The sequence below is a fragment of the Embiotoca jacksoni genome, unplaced genomic scaffold, assembly GCF_022577435.1.
Source record: "Embiotoca jacksoni isolate LCO1_2020_lvr unplaced genomic scaffold, fEmbJac1.0.p SCAF_9, whole genome shotgun sequence".
Taxonomy (NCBI): Eukaryota; Metazoa; Chordata; class Actinopteri; family Embiotocidae; genus Embiotoca; species Embiotoca jacksoni.
Window position 1 is genome coordinate 19972284 of NW_027185447.1, and position 20539 is coordinate 19992822.

Genomic DNA, 20539 nt, shown 5'->3' on the forward strand with positions numbered 1-20539 from the left:
TAGACCATCCACACAATGTCCTTGAGGTTACATTATGTTCTCGGTTATTGTCCTTTTATTAGCGATTGGGTCCATGAACACAAAATAGTTTTCCAAAGTTTGGCTTGTTTTTACTTTCCAGACTGGTTTGACGTGGGCTGGAAAAAAAGGGGAGGTCACATGTTTCCGTGGACCAATTATAGTCAGCAGAATTTTAATCCAAACACGATGAACGTCGTTCACTAGCCAGCGCTGTCAATCAAATGTGACAGTGGGATACTCGCAAAGTCGTGATGACGCAGATCACAGATCTTTCATGATTAATTCTGAATAAGTTCAAACCTAAGGCTGTTACCACAATGTTAAACTTAGATTATTGCTTATTTAGCCATAAATATCACATATTATTGAGATATACTTTAAAGATTAGATTTTAAACAAAGTTTCCAGGGCTTGTAAGCCTTATATTGAAGTTCCTAAGATATATGGATGCAATTGTTAAAATGCATATAATGTATTCTGTATAAATACTGTGTTGTTGTTGTTTTTTGTCATATGACTGCCTTTGTCCCAGGGTACAAATATAATAAATAATAGAAAATAATTGTTAAAAAAAAAAAAAAGCTCTGTTAATTTGTATTAATTTTTTTTTTTTTGTGCTGCATTAAATTTGTATTCCTTTATCAAGAAGTACATGTGTTTAAGTAGTGGAGTGTAAAATGTGTGACATGTCTTTGTTAGAACAATATAAGAGAATTGAAATAGAAATACAACATGTATATAAAAAAAAGTATATATATATATATAAAAAAAAAATCAAATTTATCACCAAGGGAGGAATAAAGATTTATTTTTTTTTAAAAAAAGAAAAAGAAATACAGGACAAACTGTCAAGGTCTTTTTGCTTAAGAAAATGTTGAATTAAATAAATGTATTGTCTGAACTCTTTGCTGAAGGTCTCTCATATTTAAATTTATATTTCTGGAAATGTTATTTTAACCATTATAATAATAATACGATTTATCACGTACACGTGAGAGTTTTCCATTTTATAATTTTTTTCAAACAATACATTTACCAAAGTAAGGTCAATCTTTCAGAAACACTTTGGTGATGAAAGCGCATAAAGTGACCAGCAAGTTCCGCGTGCAGATAGCGCTCCCTCAGACGTCATCAATAAGTCGTAGTAATGCAGGTGAGCTCGTTACCTTGTCGTTAAGTCACACATCCGGCAAATATCCGTCTCGCGCTTCGTAAAGAGGGGAAAGAAACGGGATTTAGTCGCGCTTAAAACCGGAAGTGCACCGAAGTGACTCCTCTCGCTTTTCGCCCCGTGCCAAGTTTGTAAACGTGCGTCAAAAGCACGTAATCACGCCGACGCGTTTACCGGAGAGCCACCGTCCAATCAGGAGACGGGGGTGTGTGCTGGTGGGCGTGGCCCGGCTTGTGTTGCTGTGAAAATGTCGATGGACATGGGTTAGGGCAAAGGGGGGGGAGGAGGGAGAGGATGGGGGGGGGGGGGGGGGGGGGGGACCACTCCGGATTCAATAATAACCAGGAGGTTGACGGCACGTTGTGGCTGCGGTGACGGGGTGGTAGTAGTGAGGGGACCGGGAGGGAGGGGGAGGGGAGGAAGGGGGGGGATGTCGTGAAAGAGCCGCTGTCGGTGAGTATACTTAATCTTTCAGGAGAAACTATTTATTTACATCCACCGGCTGCTGCGCTGAATCACATACCGTCATCTATATGGATGGAGGCGCAAAGCCCGTCCGCGGCGGGCGATGGGATGTTTTTGAGACGTTAATAACGTACTTCCAATAAGTTTTTTATTAATTTTGTTTTGTATGAAAATGCACGTAATCTTACAAATGATCGCGCTTCGCTTGTTAAACGTATCGTCATTAAAACGGTTTAAAAAAAAAACAACAACAACCCCGTTTTCGTGCGAAACGCCGCTGCAAATTACGCACCACCGTGATTTCGCGGTGTTTATGTAGTGCGCAGTTTCTTGCGTACGCTGTTCCCAACGTTACCCGGAAATAAGTGAAGTATTTGCTCACAGCTGTTTCCTTTCTAAAACATGTCTGTGCGGATTTTGGGGCTCATTTTCTTCCGAGACAGACGGGGGGAGGAGGAGGTGGAGGAGGAGGTGGGGGGGGGAGTGGGGGCAGAGGAGCTGGGTGGGATGGAGAGGTGTGCCGGATGCTTGCTGCAGGAGGATGTTGCGCACTTGAATTTACCTCAGGAGTGAGTGGTCTGTGCATCCATGCGGTTACTGGGTAATGCCTTAATTTATGAGGTAGATGTTGTTGTTGTTGTTGTCGTCCTGTGCTAATGTAAACGTGTAGTTTTGTTATCAGAGTTTAATCAATTGAATTTATCTTTCTTTTTTTTTATATAAAGTCTTGCGCATGACTTAGCGGGTTTGAATTGAAAGTTAAGAGATAAATTACGCATGTTATTTTAACATATAAATGGAAAACTGTAGTGGCAACTCTTTTCGGAAATTTGTGTGATATTGTATTGTTTTTAAATTTAGTATTATTGTGTCCGTCGGTGTGCATCGTGGTGTGTGTTTACAGCAGAACAGACTGTATTTAAACGGTGACGTGCAAAAAAAAAAAAAAAAAAAAAAAAAAGAATTAGTTCATTAATGTGTTTACGTCAAAAGTTTAAATTATGTAAGATTGTTTTTTTCCGTTGTTGATTTGGCAGAACCGGATCCTCCATTCAGCTGGTTCCTAAGAACATATTGCGGTCTCCTCCTCCGGGCTCATTTTTTTGTTGTTGTTTTGTAAATCTATCGCGTGCGCTTGTTGTGCCACAGCCTTGACTCAGCTCCGTCCATCCAGAGGTTTCTATGTCATACGCACTTTTTATTCCTGATGTAAACAAACCCCTTTAGACCAGCGATACCCCCGATTCAACACCAGAGGGCGCATTCGTTCCGGCTCAAAGTACACCTTGTACCAGAGCAGGAAAGTTATTCATAACAACAGTGTTCTTGGAATGAGTCAGATTTCTTATTGGGAAGTGTTGATGCAACGCTACACACTGAGAGTGAAACAACAGCTATCACATCCAAATGAGACCCGCTGGATGCGTGTTTTCGTCTTGTGTTCTGATGATTGTGTTGACAGAACAACTTGTCCGTCCATCTGTTGTGCGTTGGAAAAAAAAAAAAAAAAGAAAAGAAAATGCTCTGACATTTCCTGACGTCAGAAACCCCAAACTGACCGCAGCCCGGTTGATTTGCCAACTGCTTCAAATGCAAAGTAAGATATTCAGCGCTGCGATGGAGCTGGGGACTGAAATCGCCTACTTTCTAAATTAATATTCCTCTTTCTCTTTTTCACAGAGAGAAATCAGGGATCGCTTTCCGTCCGTGAAAGGTAAGAAGCAGCACATTTCACAGCAAAACACCGTCAGCAGCATCTGCTGTCGAACAAAAGGCACAACAGTGCAGCAGCCTAATGCCCATCTCAATTAGACTCAGAAAAGTTTAGAGCTGAGTAACAGACGGCCGACTACGTCTGCAGTATTTAAATACAGGACAGCGACTGGCAGTCAAATAGGTAAACAAATAATGATGGCAGTTTACAATTGCAGCGTATCAAAGGGACGTTTGATCTGTTTAAAGGTCATTTTTCTCGGACCGTTGATGTCAGAAGCTGCTAAACATTTCAATTGGTTGTTTGACATCATTGTGAAATAATGACAAACAGTTCGTGACGCTCGAACACACTCGCTTGCAAGTGGTAACCAGACAACAACAGAAAAAAGATCACATGATTATTTTCAACAACAACAACAAAAATAAACAATGTAAAGTCCAAACCCTTTTTCTTTTCTTTTTTTTGTTGTTTTTTTTTTGCATAAAATCTAAATATATATGTGTGAATGCATTTAGGATCTTTCCCCCATTGTTCCCAAAAACAATATCAATGGAGCTGACTGGGCACGTTTCCAAGAGGGAGATTATGGTTTAGGAAGTGGAGCAGGCATGGTTGATAGATGACATGGCTAAAATTAACACGCTGGCCACTGGATGAGGAGCATAAATAGCAGACAGGAAGGACCAGATGTATCTTTAAAGCTGCAGCGTGACTCTTCGCAGTATAAACACACAACACGCGAGTGGCACAGTCTAAACTTTCTATTCCTCTTCGAGGCCGCGGGGTGTTGGAAGTTATCAACAGTGCTGGAAACGCTGCGGCCATGAGATAGAGCATAGATCAAGAGCGTTTCGTCGACTCTCAAATCTACCATCAAATACACATTTCCAATCTCGCTCGAATACCGTGGAGTTTTTAGCTCGACGTGATTTGCAAATTAATTAAACAGTCGTCAAACACTCGTTAAACGCGACGTCTTAAAAAGCGCGTCTTCCGAACGTGCCCCGTCACAATCCCGCACAGACGAGACGGAGGACATCTTCACCCTAGGAGAGCAGATCGACCTCGATCCTCAGATCAATACCTCCCAGCAGCCGCCGAGCCAAACAGGCTTTGATCTCTCCGACCGCTTACATTTCCCGTGTAGAGCTCCGGGGGTGAAAGCTGATTCTGTCAGCGATGCTACTCCTTTTTTCTCTCGGCCCTGTGAGGTGAAGCCGTGGGCTTCGTGCTCTCGGGCTCCGCCGGGGGAGGGTGGGGGTGGGAGGGGGGGGGGGGGTGAGAGATCGGGACGTCACGAGCTACGAGTGGTGGGGGTGGGGGGGGGGGGTGGCGGATAATTCAAGACATCGTAATAGAGGGAATAGGTTGTGCGTCAGCAGCTCAAACAAGACTTTGAAACATCAATAAAACCACAAGGTTTAGGCGATCGGTGATGAATGATAAATATTCTCAGAACGCAGCCGACCGCAGATCAACACTCCAGTCGCCGCCAGCAGTTCAAAATAAACACCGTGTCGTCGTCGTCGCCGCCCCCCCCCCCCCACCCCCCCCCCACACCCCCCCGCGTGCACGCCTTCTTCCAAGTTTAAAAAAATAATAATAATAAACTATTGATGAAGCCACTTGTTGCGCGTGCACATCGTCGCGTGTCTCGGCGATAAATAGGCGTAGCTGGTGAACCGACACAAACTGGGTTTACCTTTTTTTTTTCTTTCTTTCTTTTCTGAGACCCGAGACAAAGCTCCCGTTTGAGCTCGGCGCATAAAGGGGACTTTTCTGCTTCGGGACGGCAGACGGACCTAACGGGCCCGCGCGGGCCTTGTCGAGATCAGACGAGCTCCACGAGAGACAGAAAGAAAGCTCGTCCCTCTCGTCGCCCCGCCGGATGCTGTTCTTGTCAGCATTGTTTGTAGTAACGCCGGCTCTGTTTGCATACATTCAAACATCTTCTCTTTTTTTTTTTTTCTCTCTCTCTCACATGACCGAACCTTCCCCCCCGGACTATTTATGGATGTTGAAACCGAGAAAGTATTTACTTTTAACGGTACAGTTTGTGCCTTCTGTTGTGTACCCTGTGTTGCCTCGCGTCATTTCCGCTTTATTCGACGCGATCATTTCACTGACTTGTTTAATTTTTGTTTTTGTTTTTGTTCTCCTCCTCCTTTATCTTCCCGCCGGGGGGGCCCACCGTGTCTCTCTTAAGTGAGCGGGGCAGACTCATCTGATCCAGGTATGTGAACAATCGGATAAAATGGAAACCGAATTCTTAAAATATACTCCGTGAACCCAAACAGACTATTTATAAGACGGGAGCAGAGTCCTTTTAAAGGACGCAGCCTCTTCCCCCCCCCCCCCCCCCCCCCTCCCTCCCCCCCGCCTTCCCCCGTTTACATCTAATCCTGTCCCCGTGTATCAGTTCACAGAGTTCATAGGATTATTATTTTTTTTTTTACAATCTACTTAATTAGATGGACTAGATAGCGGTGTTATTTACAACAGAAACACCGGGCTTCCCTTCGGTGCAGAGCGGTGCCACGCAGCAGAGGAAGAGGAAGTGCTCGGCCTCTTCGTGCAAATGATGCGAGCGTCAGATTGAGGCTGTGGTCGTCACTTGCGTCAAACCGTATACGTGGTTGTTTTTTTTTTTTTTTTTTTTTTTTCTTGCTGCAGTCGGGAGGCAAAACGTAGTAATCGGGAATGTGGAGCAGGATGGACTCTTCTTCACGAATCCCCCCTCCCCTCCCCTCCCCACCCCTGAATTAACACCACCGGGAGTGTTACAGGGAGGAAAAACAAAAAGAAATCACACGACCGTGTAAACCGGGGGCGGCGTGTAAATATTCCATTCGGTTCGCATTCGGAGACAACGCGGGTTTTTACTTATTAGGAGGCATTAAAAAAAAAAAAAAAAAAAAAGGGGGTCGTCTTGGGTGCTTATGCAACTGACACACACTGGTGATGTGCCTTTAAAAGCAGTGGGATGTCAGGTGATCGAGGAGGCTCAGTCAGCTCAGAGGGGAGGGGAGAGGAGAGGAGGGGAGGGGAGGACGGGAGAGGAGAGGACGGGAGAGGAGAGGACGGGAGAGGAGAGGAGAGGAGAGGACGGGAGAGGAGAGGAGAGGAGGGGAGAGGAGAGGAGAGGAGAGGAGAGGAGAGGAGAGGAGAGGAGAGGAGAGGAGAGGACAGGACGGGAGAGGAGAGGAGAGGAGAGGAGAGGAGAGGAGAGGAGAGGAGAGGAGAGGAGAGGAGAGCGCCACGAAGGAGGACAGCGGAGAAGGGGGAGAGAGACCCAATTATAAAGGGGACGTAGGGGACACAGCAGCGTCACAGAGCGTTGGGGGGGGGGGGGGGAGCAGGGGGGGAGGAGCAGGGAGGAGGAGCAGGGGGGAGGAGCAGGGGGAGGGGGTACAGCCAGCCATGGTGGTGTGGTCCCTTTAACTGCAGTCTGCTCATGCTCACTTGGCTCCTGTGGCAGCTAGCAAGTGCGTCTGTGGCTCAGCTTAAATCAAGAAGCTGCATCTGTGTGTGGTGTGTGTGTGTGTGTGTGTGTGGTGTGTGTGTGTGTGTGTGTGTGCGCGCTCGCGCACGTTGTGCGCGCGCGTGTGTGTGTGTGTGTATCCACAACAGTGGCATAAAAAGCACTGAGAATTAAGTGCTGCGTCACACTCAGGAAGAAGGAATAGCGTGATCATGCGCGCCCGTCCACGGCTTTGTGCGTGGACGCGCACGTACACACGCACCCGTGTGTGTGTGTGTGTGTGTGTGCGCGTAGGTGCGCGTGTGTGGCGCGCGTGCGTAGTCTGCTGCTGTGTATATGTGTTCGTTGGAAGTAGCAGCCTAATAGCAGTTGTGTTGCTGTTGCAACAAGATGAAAATAAAAAAGAGTGCGTGTGTTTGAGAGAGGGCGAGAGAGAGAGAGCGAGAGAGAGAGAGGGAGGGAGGGAGGGAGGGAGGGAGATACAGAGAGGGAGGGAGAGCAAGTCACACACAGAGAGAGAGAGATTTTGGATTAGTTGCTACGTCACTTTTTCATGTCGGGAGAAACAGAAGCTGAGATAACAGGAGCCCAGAGTCATCGTCAGTCCTTCCCCACCTGGAGTGGACACAATGGTTTCGGACAACCACGGCTTCCTCCTTCCTCTTCCTCTTCCTCCTTGGTAGTTTTGATGTGCTCTGCCTGTCGCTGCTATATATATATATATATATATATATGTATATATATGTATGTGTGTGTGTGTGTGTGTGTGTGTGCGTGCGCGTGCGTGCGCTCTGTGTAGTTCCTGTGAGCTGTTTTGCCGGAGTTTCAACATGGATGCTCAAAGATGTGACACAGTTTCAGCAGGTCTTGTTTTGATGGCATCGGTGAGGTGTGTGTGTGTGTGTGTGTGTGTGTGTGTGTGTGTGTGTGTGTGTGTGTGTGTGTGTGCGCGCGTGTGTGTGTGCGTGTGCGTGCGTCGGGTGGGCAGAGGGTGCGACAAAGGGGTTAACAGAAGAATATTCTGGAGGCTTCTTAATATCACAGCGAAAGCTCAGTCTGGAATGTTTTGCTGAGATTTATCGAGGTATTCGAACATCGCTTTTTATTTGATTATTTTTCTTTCTTTCTTTTCTTTCCCCTTTTGCCGCCCTCGCCTCGAAGGAATACCGATTGGTGCAAACAGACGAACACAATCATGTGTCGTCTGAACTATTATGAAACAGAATTATATGTTTACTACACCGTTTTATATATATACATATATATATATGTATATATATGTATATATATATATATATATATATACATATGTGGAAGTGTGAGAAAGAGGCGGACGGAGCAGCAAATCAATTACAAGAATAAGTTGTTGAATTCAGCCCTGAGAGTGGCATCTTTTCATGTATGTATATTAATATATATATATATATATATATATATGAATCTGTTCAAACTGTTGACTGCTGGCCTCATTGTTTTTTTGTGCGCGTGTGTGAGTGTGTGTGTGTGTGTGCGCGCGTGTGTGTGTTTAACTCTGGATGAAGTTGGAGTAAAGCGCCAGCATCCCCGGCATGTACGAAGGCAGAGGCTGTCGGCGGATCGGGCGGCGTGTTGCTATCAGATAACAGTCGGCGGCTGGTGGCAGTTTTTTTTTTTTTTCTGTCATGTGATGTGTTTTGAGGCCGCGGGGCCGCGGCGATGTGGCAGAACCCTTTTTCCCCAAGACACATTTGTTTCTGCGTAGTTAGGGGAGAGACAGAGATTGGTGACGCAGTCGTTTCTGGGCTGGACTTCTCTTCAACCGGCTTGTATCTCTTCCCTCTCCCTCTCTCTCTCTTTCTCCCTCTAGCTGTTTATCTGTCTATCTGGGGGAGGGGATGGAGAGGGTGAGGGAGGGAGAGGGTGAGGACGGGGAGGAGGGGGGGGGGGGGTCAGAGAGGGACACAGAGGAGAGACAGAAAACTGCCAGAGAAGAAAAGAGAGATAAGTTGTTTACCTGGTTTCTCTTGGTGACTCTGCGTTTGGCTTCTCTCCATCGCAGGCCAACGCTGCCGAAGCGGGGACTCTCATTGGCCGGGAGGAGCAGCGGTTCTTTATTGGCTTAACGAGGAAGCAACGCAGCTGGAGTTCAGCAGCTGATTGGTGGAGAGGCGCCGTTGCTTTTACATTCAGGGCTTTGCAGTTGCAGAAACGCTTTTAGTATACGAAGTTAAACTGTGGGGGGGGAGAAAAAAAAAAAAAAAAAGGGGTTGCGATGCGGTTTCTACGTCGGTTTGAGAAGCTGTTCGGTGACGAATCAGACGGTTTTCCGCCGTGTTTTTAAACTGCAGTTATCCCGTGGCGTCCCCGTCTAGCCGGTGATGATATTTCTGACCGTCCCTGCCGATTGCGATGCGGCGGTCTCATCTCAGGGCCTCGTGACTCAGTGTTTTCCAGGCAATCGTTTCCTCGGACGTTTCTACGAAAGAGCGACGACATGTCGAATTTTCTAGAGGAAGTTGTGTTAAGGAGCTGCTAAAATCTTAACGACTTCCAGAGATCCAGTTAAACCACACCGAATACTTGTTTATTAGACGGCGCTTGTATTAGTTATTTGTTCTCCGCGCCCTCGCCCGTGGAGGACATTTCTCATTTCTCATTTCTGCGTCTGCCCTGCTGTGATCAGACCACACGAGTCTCCAGGCCACACTAAGCATTTAATCAGAGTTAATGAACTGGAGGTACACCAATAAGAGTCCCGTCTCAATTTTTCCACGTATTCATACCAACATTAAAGTCACTTCCAGGAACTTTCCCTGCCGATTTTAGAGTGACATATCAGGTCCTCTCCAGAAAAGAATTACAGGAAAACTCTCGGGCGCGGAAAATAAAGTGTCTACTCAGGCTTTCCTGTTCACTCCGGGGCTGTCAGCATAAAGAGCTGCTCAGCATCTCCTGCGTTTAGCGTTCCTGTGTGTGTGTGTGTTCGTTTTTGGGAAGGGTGGCGACCTCGGAGAGGATGTAAACTCCTCAACGAGAGAGGGAGGGAGGGAGGGAGGGAGAGAGAGAGAGAGAGACAGAGAGAGAGACAGAGAGCGAGACAGAGAGCGAGCGAGCTTCTGGCTTGAAGTCCAGTTTCCTAAAAGATGCTACGTTTCCTGAGATGATGCAAGAGCATGTGTGGCTGCCCGTGGTCTGCATTGCAGTTCCTGCCTCTCCAGTCAGCATCTCTGCCTCTCTGCCTCTCTCACTCTCTCTCACTCTCTCTCACTCTCTCTTTCCTCTCCTCTAAATGTGCTGACGACAAAACCGCCTTTATATTTGTTTTTCCTTCGTAAAGAAGATAATGACTCTTAGCATCGGTGCTCTCGCTCCTGGTCACCTCACCTCTGGAGAAATACAAAGTTTTAGTCGCCTGCAGACAATTGATTCACGATACAGAAAGACGTACTTTGAATTCGTAGCATTTTGCGGATGTGTTTAAAAAGTACAACTGTAATCGATCACCTTCGTCTTTTACTGCGGTTTACTCTCAGCTTTTTACCGTTTTTTGTTTTGTTTTGTTTTTTCCCCCCCCCCTATTTTCATGAATATAAAGGCTGATATTCACCCGTGTGGGTTTCCCCCCCGGGGGGGGGGGGGTGCTCCTCGGTCCCGTTGTGAATCTGCCGGTCACCACTCTCCGAAGGGGCCTCCTGTCCCTTTAAATCTTTTATAAGCGTTACACAACAGGTCCAGTGGCACACAAGCAACAAACAACCCGAAAAAAGAAAGCTGACGGGGTTGGGTTGAGCCAGCCGGGGCGAAGGAACCAGACACCTACGGACAGACAGGCCCTCTGATCAGAGCCGTCACTGTGGCTACCACACACACACACACACACACACACACACACACACACACACACACACACACACACACACGCACACACACACACATACACACACACACGCACACACGTGGATAACCTTACACTCTGCCACACACACAAACAACACACTGCTTGGTTCATCTGAAAGCCCGATAAGGACTCATAAGGGGTGTGTGTGTGTGTGGGGGGGGGGGGGGGGGTGGTTGCATCTTCCTCTTATTGTGAAAATCAAAGTAAATCTTCATCCGATTGTTTCGTCTTCGGCCTCCCGTCATTTGGCTTTAATCCGTTCGGAGACGAGTCGTATTAGTGGGAGTTGTCGTCGTAAACACGGAGCGAATTGAGGCAGACTGTGTGTGGGCGTGTCGTTCTGGAGGCTTTTGAAGCAAGACAATGAATCGTAAGCGGTCCGTTCACCTGCATGCAACCAGTCAGAAACGGCAAGAGGGTACAAATTTTTTTTTTAAAAACGGGGAGGTTAGAGATGGTTGGGTAGTTTTGTACTTTTGTTGAGGCACTTGGCAACGAGTCAGTGAACTGGTCACTACCTGTCCTCGCCCCACCCTCCCTTGTAGCTGTGTTTCTGCGTCACGGCTCACGCTGCCAGCGATTGACTGCCACCTCCTTGCTTTTTCTCTTCTTTCTTTCTCTTCTTTCTTTCTTTCTTTTCTTTTTTTTTTTCTTCCCTCCCTCGTTTTTTAGCGGCTGAAGAGCAGCGCGCCACCGTCCTCCCCGTTCTACCGAGCGACGGACGAGACGAGGACTCGTTGAGGGACGTTTCCAGGTGAGCCGCGGCGTTCAAGACAAAACAAGTGCAGCGGCGGCGTTTTCGCGCGCGTGCGTTTTGGGCCCCTTCGCACATCCACCGAGCTCGGATCAAGTATCAGATCAGCCGTGTGGGCGTGTTAGAAGAGAAATAGATTGAGACGGAGAGGTGTTCTGGTGCTCTCAGTGGTTTTCCATTTCATCTCTCTCCTCTCTCTCCCTCTCTCTCCTTCTCGCTCTGCTTTTTATCTGCTTCCCTTCCCTCTGCGTTTTCTGAACCAGGCCACCGAATCAAACTTTATTTGGAGGCGCAGAGTTGAAGCAAAACCGGAGGTGCGCAAAATGCTTTCCTGTCAAAAAAAAAAAAAAAAAAAAAGGGCCGAAAATGAATCCGGACGGAGGGCCGACGGCCAAAAGTAAACGTTAAATCGCATTTCGTTAGAAAATGAACATTATGTGAACATTATTCTTTAATCTGCGTAGTCGTTTTTTTTTTTTCTTTTCTATTATTTTGCGCACAAAAAAAAAATGGCGTTTATAAACGGTCGCCCTGCCAGTGTTTTTTCTTTTCTTTTTTTTCTTTTTTTTTTAAAACGATGCACTCCCTTCTGACAACTCAGCTCCAAGCCAGTGACGTAAAACACGCCAAACGGCACGCCGAGCGTCAGCGGGAGAGACGGAGAACACCATCGGTCCTCCGCATACGAGGCGTAGACCGGCGGGAAGTCATTTAGTTCGTCACAGTTCGTAGCGAAGACGGCTCGGGACGTTGCAGCGCCGAAGGACGGGGAGAATAAGTACGAGCTTGTCGAATGCCGCGCTCTGCCGAAAAAAACAAAGGTGTGGTCCAAACTCGGCCCTCAGGCCCTAAAACTGGGCCGCCCCGGTCTGAAGCCACCCCCGGAGCGCGTGGCGTTAAAAGGTCCTTTACCGCCTCCGAGGCGCTGTCGGACCGCCTCTGAAACCCCTCACTGCCGTCCATTCAACAACAACAACAACAACAACAACAATATCGGAGTTAGCTGAAAGCCTACCGTGACTTTTACTAATTCATCGACGTGCGTTAGAGGCAGACGAGGCACTGTTGAAAACAAATTTGCTGTTCTATTTATAAAAGTTAAACACCCCCCCCCCCACCCCCCCCCCGGGAGTGAGCGCCGATCGTCTCCGCGGGATCGTTTCCTCAGACGGCATCTTTCCCGTATCGCGCGAGGTTGAACTTTCCTCTGCTTTTTTCGACACGGCGAAGGAGCGAGGCGAGCGAGCGTCGCGACGCACGTGTGGTGTCGTCCGGCAGCTCGTTGGATCAGAGATTGAGGATCTCTAACTGGGTTGGCGTCACGCGGTCGGTGGCGGGAACTGCAACTAAAGTACAAAGGATACCGTGTCATTGATTTTAGCTGTACTGCTATAAACGCTTTTTTTGTTGTTGTTGTTGTTGTTGTTGTTGTTGTTTTTAGCGATCTACATAACTGGGAATCTTCACAGACACGACTTCATGAACACATTTGATTTATATTTTTACTCTACCAGGCGTAAGTGTGGCGTCTGAAGCGGCGGAATTGGGCGTGCAGCAGCGTCTCCGGGAGGGACCGCCCGATCGGCCGTGACATCAAACCCAGCGAGCCTCTTCAGGAAAAGCCATCGACGAGATCAAATTTCCCCCCGAAAGAGGTGAATGCACGGAGAAAATATTCATTCGGGCAAACCAAGGTACCTGGGACACCTCAAATATCAGCAAACGTTTTTTGTTTTTTGTTTTTATTATTATTGTCAGAGCTTTGAGGACACAAACAGAACAGCTGATCTTCACACCTAAATGTGTTTCACAAAGACGTGCTGACGCTGTATTTTATCATTCAATGAATTGGCTGCGATTGATTGAAATGTGTCAATTGTTTTTACAGTCGGTAATATGGGTTTTACATGATGACAAACCAGTGGTGGGACTTGTTCTCAGTAGTAATATAAAAGTTGAAAATGTCGTTTAAAAAAAGTCATATTGTAGGTCGACGGAAAAGTCATAAAAATGTCATGTCGTCCAGAATATCATGAAGTCACACTAATTTGAACAATTTTGGACGACATGCTATAGTATAACTTTTTTATGATATTTTGGACGACATACTATATTATAACTTTTTTATGATATTTTGGACGACATGCTATAGTATAACTTTTTTATGATATTCTTGACGACATACTATAGTATAACTTTTTTATGATATTTTGGACGACATACTATATTATAACTTTTTTATGATATTTTGGACGACATGCTATAGTATAACTTTTTTATGATATTCTGGACGACATACTATATTATAACTTTTTTATGATATTTTGGACGACATGCTATAGTATAACTTTTTTATGATATTCTGGACGACATACTATATTATAACTTTTTTATGATATTTTGGACGACATGCTATAGTATAACTTTTTTATTATATTCTGGACGACATACTATATTATAACTTTTTTATGATATTTTGGACGACATGCTATAGTATAACTTTTTTATGATATTCTGGACGACATACTATATTATAACTTTTTTATGATATTTTGGACGACATACTATATTATAACTTTTTTATGATATTCTGGATGACATGCTATAGTATAACTTTTTTATGATATTCTGGACGACATACTATATTATAACTTTTTTATGATATTTTGGACGACATGCTATAGTATAACTTTTTTATGATATTCTGGACGACATACTATATTATAACTTTTTTATGATATTTTGGACGACATGCTATAGTATAACTTTTTTATGATATTTTGGACGACATACTATATTATAACTTTTTTATGATATTTTGGACGACATGCTATAGTATAACTTTTTTATGATATTCTGGACGACATACTATATTATAACTTTTTTATGATATTTTGGACGACATGCTATAGTATAACTTTTTTATGATATTCTGGACGACATACTATATTATAACTTTTTTATGATATTTTGGACGACATGCTATAGTATAACTTTTTTATGATATTCTGGACGACATACTATATTATAACTTTTTTATGATATTTTGGACGACATGCTATAGTATAACTTTTTTATGATATTCTGGACGACATACTATATTATAACTTTTTTATGATATTTTGGACGACATACTATATTATAACTTTTTTATGATATTCTGGATGACATGCTATAGTATAACTTTTTTATGATATTCTGGACGACATACTATATTATAACTTTTTTATGATATTTTGGACGACATGCTATAGTATAACTTTTTTATGATATTTTGGACGACATGCTATAGTATAACTTTTTTATGATATTCTGGACGACATACTATATTATAACTTTTTTATGATATTTTGGACGACATGCTATAGTATAACTTTTTTATGATATTCTGGACGACATACTATATTATAACTTTTTTATGATATTTTAGACGACATGCTATAGTATAACTTTTTTATGATATTCTGGACGACATACTATATTATAACTTTTTTATGATATTTTGGACGACATGCTATAGTATAACTTTTTTATGATATTCTGGACGACATACTATATTATAACTTTTTTATGATATTCTGGACGACATGCTATAGTATAACTTTTTTATGATATTCTGGACGACATACTATATTATAACTTTTTTATGATATTTTAGACGACATGCTATAGTATAACTTTTTTATGATATTCTGGACGACATGCTATAGTATAACTTTTTATGATATTTTGGATGACATGCTATAGTATAACTTTTTTTTCATATTTTGGATGACATGCGATAGTATAACTTTTTTATGATATTTTGGACGACATGCTATAGTATAACTTTTTTATGATATTTTGGACGACATACTATATTATAACTTTTTTATGATATTTTGGACGACATGCTATAGTATAACTTTTTTATGATATTCTGGACGACATACTATATTATAACTTTTTTATGATATTTTGGACGACATACTATATTATAACTTTTTTATGATATTTTGGACGACATGCTATAGTATAACTTTTTTATGATATTCTGGACGACATACTATATTATAACTTTTTTATGATATTTTGGACGACATGCTATAGTATAACTTTTTTATGATATTCTGGACGACATACTATATTATAACTTTTTTATGATATTTTGGATGACATGCGATAGTATAACTTTTTTATGATATTTTGGACGACATGCTATAGTATAACTTTTTTATGATATTTTGGACGACATGCTATAGTATAACTTTTTTATGACATTTTGGACGACATGCTATAGTATAACTTTTTTATGATATTCTGGACGACATGCTATAGTATAACTTTTTTATGATATTTTGGACGACATGCTATACTATAACTTTTTTATGACATTTTAGACAATGTATTGTATAAAGTATAACTTTTTTTATGACATTTTAGACGACATGCTATAGTATAACATTTTTATGATATTCTGGACGACATACTATAGTATAACTTTTTTATGACATTTTAGACGACATACCATAGCATAACTTTTTTATGACATTTTAGACAACATGCTATACTATAGTATAACTTATAGTATAACTTTTTTATGACATTTTGGACGACATATTGTATAAAGTATAATTTTTTTTAATTATATTTAAGGGAGGCACGGTGGTGCAGTGGTTAGCTTTGTCGCCTCACAGCAAAAAGGTTCCAGGTTCGAATCCGGTCTTAAGCCTTTCTGTGCGGAGTTTGCATGTTCTCCCTGTGCTTGCATGGGTTCTCTCCGGGTTCTCCGGCTTCCTCCCATCATGCACCTCAGGTCAGGTTACATGGCGCCGCGTCAGTGGCAGCCTGTTGCAGCAGCTCCCCCTGAAAGCCCCCCTGCTGTAGCAAAGAAATTTCCCCTCAGGGATTAATAGAGTGAAATAAAAAAAAATTTAAAAATGCTATACTATAACTTTTTTATGATATTTTGGATGACATGCTATAGTATAACTTTTTATGACATTTTGGACGACATGCTATAGTATAACTTTTTTATGATATTCTTGACGACATGCTAAAGTATAACTTTTTTATGATATTTTGGACGACATGCTGTAGTATAACTTTTTTATGATATTTTGGACGACATGCTATAGAATAACTTTTTTATGATATTTTGGACGACATGCTATAGAATAACTTTTTTATGATATTTTGGACGACATGCTGTAGTATAACTTTTTTATGATATTCTGGACGACATGCTATAGTATAACTTTTTTTTTTCATATTTTGGATGACATGCTATAGTATAACTTTTTTATGATATTTTGGACGACATGCTATAGTATAACTTTTTTATGATATTTTGGACGACATGCTATAGTATAACTTTTTTATGATATTTTGGACGACATGCTACAGTATAACTTTTTTTTTCATATTTTGGATGATATGCGATAGTATAACTTTTTTATGATATTTTGGACGACATGCTATAGTATAACTTTTTTATCATATTTTGGACGACATGCTATAGTATAACTTTTTTATGATATTCTGGACGACATGCTATAGTATAACTTTTTTATGATATTCTGGACGACATACTATATTATAACTTTTTTATGATATTTTGGATGACATGCTATAGTATAACTTTTTTATGACATTTTGGACGACATGCTATAGTATAACTTTTTATGATATTCTGGACGACATACTATATTATAACTTTTTTATGATATTTTGGACGACATACTATATTATAACTTTTTTATGATATTCTGGATGACATGCTATAGTATAACTTTTTTATGATATTCTGGACGACATACTATATTATAACTTTTTTATGATATTTTGGACGACATGCTATAGTATAACTTTTTTATGATATTTTGGACGACATGCTATAGTATAACTTTTTTATGATATTCTGGACGACATACTATATTATAACTTTTTTATGATATTTTGGACGACATGCTATAGTATAACTTTTTTATGATATTCTGGACGACATACTATATTATAACTTTTTTATGATATTTTAGACGACATGCTATAGTATAACTTTTTTATGATATTCTGGACGACATACTATATTATAACTTTTTTATGATATTTTGGACGACATGCTATAGTATAACTTTTTTATGATATTCTGGACGACATACTATATTATAACTTTTTTATGATATTCTGGACGACATGCTATAGTATAACTTTTTTATGATATTCTGGACGACATACTATATTATAACTTTTTTATGATATTTTAGACGACATGCTATAGTATAACTTTTTTATGATATTCTGGACGACATGCTATAGTATAACTTTTTATGATATTTTGGATGACATGCTATAGTATAACTTTTTTTTCATATTTTGGATGACATGCGATAGTATAACTTTTTTATGATATTTTGGACGACATGCTATAGTATAACTTTTTTATGATATTTTGGACGACATGCTATAGTATAACTTTTTTATGATATTCTGGACGACATGCTATAGTATAACTTTTTATGATATTTTGGATGACATGCTATAGTATAACTTTTTTTTTCATATTTTGGATGACATGCGATAGTATAACTTTTTTATGATATTTTGGACGACATGCTATAGTATAACTTTTTTATGATATTTTGGACGACATGCTATAGTATAACTTTTTTATGACATTTTGGACGACATGCTATAGTATAACTTTTTTATGATATTCTGGACGACATGCTATAGTATAACTTTTTTATGATATTTTGGACGACATGCTATACTATAACTTTTTTATGACATTTTAGACAATGTATTGTATAAAGTATAACTTTTTTATGACATTTTAGACGACATGCTATAGTATAACATTTTTATGATATTCTGGACGACATACTATAGTATAACTTTTTTATGACATTTTAGACGACATACCATAGCATAACTTTTTTATGACATTTTAGACAACATGCTATACTATAGTATAACTTATAGTATAACTTTTTTATGACATTTTGGACGACATATTGTATAAAGTATAATTTTTTTAATTATATTTAAGGGAGGCACGGTGGTGCAGTGGTTAGCTTTGTCGCCTCACAGCAAAAAGGTTCCAGGTTCGAATCCGGTCTTAAGCCTTTCTGTGCGGAGTTTGCATGTTCTCCCTGTGCTTGCATGGGTTCTCTCCGGGTTCTCCGGCTTCCTCCCATCATGCACCTCAGGTCAGGTTACATGGCGCCGCGTCAGTGGCAGCCTGTTGCAGCAGCTCCCCCTGAAAGCCCCCCTGCTGTAGCAAAGAAATTTCCCCTCAGGGATTAATAGAGTGAAATAAAAAAAATTTAAAAATGCTATACTATAACTTTTTTATGATATTTTGGATGACATGCTATAGTATAACTTTTTATGACATTTTGGACGACATGCTATAGTATAACTTTTTTATGATATTCTTGACGACATGCTAAAGTATAACTTTTTTATGATATTTTGGACGACATGCTGTAGTATAACTTTTTTATGATATTTTGGACGACATGCTATAGAATAACTTTTTTATGATATTTTGGACGACATGCTATAGAATAACTTTTTTATGATATTTTGGACGACATGCTGTAGTATAACTTTTTTATGATATTCTGGACGACATGCTATAGTATAACTTTTTTTTTTCATATTTTGGATGACATGCTATAGTATAACTTTTTTATGATATTTTGGACGACATGCTATAGTATAACTTTTTTATGATATTTTGGACGACATGCTATAGTATAACTTTTTTATGATATTTTGGGACGACATGCTACAGTATAACTTTTTTTTTCATATTTTGGATGATATGCGATAGTATAACTTTTTTATGATATTTTGGACGACATGCTATAGTATAACTTTTTTATGATATTTTGGACGACATACTATATTATAACTTTTTTATGATATTTTGGACGACATGCTATAGTATAACTTTTTTATGATATTCTGGACGACATACTATATTATAACTTTTTTATGATATTTTGGACGACATGCTATAGTATAACTTTTTTATGATATTCTGGACGACATACTATATTATAACTTTTTTATGATATTTTGGACGACATGCTATAGTATAACTTTTTTATTATATTCTGGACGACATACTATATTATAACTTTTTTATGATATTTTGGACGACATGCTATAGTATAACTTTTTTATGATATTCTGGACGACATACTATATTATAACTTTTTTATGATATTTTGGACGACATACTATATTATAACTTTTTTATGATATTCTGGATGACATGCTATAGTATAACTTTTTTATGATATTCTGGACGACATACTATATTATAACTTTTTTATGATATTTTGGACGACATGCTATAGTATAACTTTTTTATGATATTCTGGACGACATACTATATTATAACTTTTTATGATATTTTGGACGACATGCTATAGTATAACTTTTTTATGATATTTTGGACGACATACTATATTATAACTTTTTTATGATATTTTGGACGACATGCTATAGTATAACTTTTTTATGATATTCTGGACGACATACTATATTATAACTTTTTTATGATATTTTGGACGACATGCTATAGTATAACTTTTTTATGATATTCTGGACGACATACTATATTATAACTTTTTTATGATATTTTGGACGACATGCTATAGTATAACTTTTTTATGATATTCTGGACGACATACTATATTATAACTTTTTTATGATATTTTGGACGACATGCTATAGTATAACTTTTTTATGATATTCTGGACGACATACTATATTATAACTTTTTTATGATATTTTGGACGACATACTATATTATAACTTTTTTATGATATTCTGGATGACATGCTATAGTATAACTTTTTTATGATATTCTGGACGACATACTATATTATAACTTTTTTATGATATTTTGGACGACATGCTATAGTATAACTTTTTTATGATATTTTGGACGACATGCTATAGTATAACTTTTTATGATATTCTGGACGACATACTATATTATAACTTTTTTATGATATTTTGGACGACATGCTATAGTATAACTTTTTTATGATATT

The 20539-nt window shown here is 40.3% G+C and overlaps 1 long non-coding RNA gene across 9 annotated transcripts in view; it reads left to right on the plus strand.

Annotated features, from left to right (window-relative positions):
* Positions 1 to 1607: 1607 nt before the first annotated feature.
* Positions 1608 to 20539, plus strand: part of LOC138192642 (uncharacterized) — a 39478-nt gene continuing 20546 nt past the window's right edge. Inside the window, exons 1-5 of one of the 9 annotated variants that reach the window (XR_011177825.1) lie at positions 1608 to 1645; positions 3338 to 3371; positions 5581 to 5607; positions 11405 to 11486; positions 13001 to 13141. This is a non-coding gene — a long non-coding RNA (uncharacterized lncRNA). Of the gene's footprint in view, positions 1646 to 2160; positions 3372 to 5406; positions 5608 to 11404; positions 11487 to 13000; positions 13181 to 20539 lie in introns of those variants that run through there. The other 8 variants (XR_011177827.1, XR_011177823.1, XR_011177822.1 and 5 more) reach the window with 8 other exon arrangements.